The sequence below is a fragment of the Pogoniulus pusillus genome, chromosome 36, assembly GCF_015220805.1.
Source record: "Pogoniulus pusillus isolate bPogPus1 chromosome 36, bPogPus1.pri, whole genome shotgun sequence".
NCBI lineage: Eukaryota > Metazoa > Chordata > Aves > Piciformes > Lybiidae > Pogoniulus > Pogoniulus pusillus.
This window is the reverse complement of record NC_087299.1, coordinates 3,182,121-3,184,684: the sequence shown is the minus strand read 5'-3', so window position 1 is coordinate 3,184,684 and position 2,564 is coordinate 3,182,121. Positions and strand designations below refer to the sequence as shown.

The window sequence follows — 2,564 nt, the reverse complement described above, 5'->3', positions numbered from 1 at the left end:
TTCCTTCCTTCCTTCCTTCCTTCCTTCCTTCCTTCCTTCCTTCCTTCCTTCCTTCCTTCCTTCCTTCCTTCCTTCCTTCCTTCCTTCCTTCCTTCCTTCCTTCCTCTCTTTCTTTCTTCTCTTTCTGTCTCTCTTTCTCGCTCTCTCTTTCTCTCCTCCTCTCTTTCTCGCCCTCTTTCTCTCCTTCCTTTTTCCCTTTCCCTCTTCCCTCCCTCCCCTCCCCCGGGCAGGGCAGAGCAGGTTGTTCCCAGCCCTCCCCAGCCGCGCTCGGGCAGCGAGTTTCCAATTTGCAGCTCATCTCAAGGTCGCGGCAGAAGGCGCAGAGGGCCTGGTAGGACATGGTGGCAGCAGAATTGGAACCGTCGCTGGCAGTGAATGCAGAATGAGGAAGGGCCAAGGAGGGGAAATTTTCCATTCAGGGCTGGCCTCGGAGAGGTGAATACATTTTCTCCTCCAGTGTGTCACAGCAGATTTCCAGAGGTGCTCGGCACCAGGTACATGTCATTAGTAACACTTTGCGTGGTAATGAAGCCTTTTATTTCTCTTCCACACAGCTCATGAATACATAAAGAGCCTGGCTTCAGCCGCATCTGCTGCAGCTGCAGGAGCCTCGCAGGACTTAATTCCTCATCCTCTTCACTAGGGCAGCAAACCCAGCTGGGGCCAGCCTTAAAGGGACAGGGAGGCGCTCAAAAAACGGAGTCCAGCCTTGGCTTGGAGGTGAGGGTTTGCTTGTGGAGCTTGTTCCATTCCCATGGGGTCTCCCCAGGGAAGAGGAATCCTTTGGTTCATAACACAGAGGAAGGGATGTGCTTGAGTTGAACATCGTGAATCGTTGAGGCACTTAGTGCCATGGTCTGGTTGATTGGATAGGGCAGGGTGATAGGTTGGACTGGGTGAGCTTGGAGGTCTCTTCCAACCTGGTTGATTCTATGATTCTATGATTCTATGATTCTATAGAATCAAGCAGGTTGGAAGAGAGCTCCAAGCTCAGCCAACCCAACCTAGCACCCAGCCCTGGCCAACCAACCAGACCATGGCACTCAGTGCCCCAGCCAGCCTTGGCTGCAACACCTCCAGGCACAGCAATTCCAGCACCTCCCTGGGCAGCCCATTCTCATCTCAGGGCCAATATGTCATCACCTTCAGTGCTACAGGCTGGGGCCAGAGTGGCTGAGAGCAGCCAGGCAGAGAGGGAGCTGGGGGTGCTGGCAGAGAGGAGCTGCAGAGGAGGCAGCAGTGCCCAGGTGGGCAGCAGAGCCAATGGCATCCTGGGCTGGCTCAGGAGCAGTGTGGGCAGCAGGACAAGGGAGGTTCTTGTGCCCCTGTGCTCAGCACTGCTCAGGCCACCCCTGGAGTGCTGTGTCCAGTTCTGGGCTCCTGAATTGCAGAGAGATGTTGAGATGCTGGAAGGTGTTGAGAGAAGGGCAGCAAGGCTGGGGAGGGGCCTGGAGCAGAGCCCTGTGAGGAGAGGCTGAGGGAGCTGGGGGGGTGCAGCCTGCAGCAGAGGAGGCTCAGGGCAGAGCTCATTGCTGTCTGCAGCTGCCTGCAGGGAGGCTGTAGCCAGGTGGGGTTGGGCTCTGCTGCCAGGGCCAGAAGAAGGGGCCCCAGGCTGAAGCTGTGTCAGGGCAGGTTGAGGCTGGATGTTGTTAGGAAGTTGTTGTCAGAGAGAGTGATTGGCACTGGAATGGGCTGCCCAGGGAGGTGGTGGAGTCTGTGTGGCTGGAGGTGTTGCAGCCAAGGCTGGCTGGGGCACTGAGTGCCATGGTCTGGTTGGTTGGGCAGGGCTGGGTGCTAGGCTGGGCTGGCTGAGCTTGGAGCTCTCTTCCAACCTGCCTGATTCTCTGATTCCCTACTTTAGGTTAAGAAAAGCCCTTCCTCACCCGTGCAGGATGCAGCTGATGCCCACAACAGCAGTAGCTGAGCCTTGCCTGAAGCTAAAACCTTGCAGCCAGGAATTAGAGCTGCATGAACATCCCTGCTCTGCAGGCAAGGAACTGCTGCCAGCACCCTGCCAGCATTACCTGCTTTGCTTCCCCTTCTGAAGGTTTATCTTTCTTAATTACAATTAATTGCCTTTCAGTTTAAATAATACTACTAATAAAAATTAAAGCTCTCATGCTTTTGGCTCTCTGCACCCACCCTTCAGGCCCAGAGCTACAAAGCCCTGATGGAGGAGCTGCTGAGTGCTGACAGCAAGAGCAGGATTCTCCAGTCAAAGAAAGTGCCTGTTGAATGCTGCTGGAGAACAAATGAAGCCCAAAGCTCCTTGAGCAACCAACAAATCCAACCAAAGCCAGGTCTGCACAACAGCTCACTCACAGAGAGCCCTGCTGACCTTCCTCTTTCCATGCCTAGATGATAGCTGGAGCCCAAGGGCATTCCTTCAAAGCTGCTTCCAGCTCCAGCCTGAAAAGACTCCTAGCTAGAAACTAGATGCTGGGGAAGATGTTGGCAGAGAGAATGATTGGCATTGGAATGGGCTGCCCAGGGAGGTAGTGGAGTCTGTGTGCCTGGAGGTGTTGAAGCCAAGCCTGGATGAGGCACTTAGTGCCATGGTCTGG

The 2,564-nt window shown here is 55.0% G+C and overlaps 1 long non-coding RNA gene across 1 annotated transcript; it reads left to right on the top strand.

Moving 5' to 3' along the window:
• The first annotated feature begins 234 nt into the window (after positions 1-234).
• Positions 235-2,112, top strand: LOC135190641 (uncharacterized). Its single transcript, XR_010308585.1, has 3 exons — positions 235-435; positions 555-720; positions 1,862-2,112. It is a non-coding gene; the product is annotated as an uncharacterized LOC135190641 (long non-coding RNA).
• Positions 2,113-2,564: the final 452 nt, after the last annotated feature.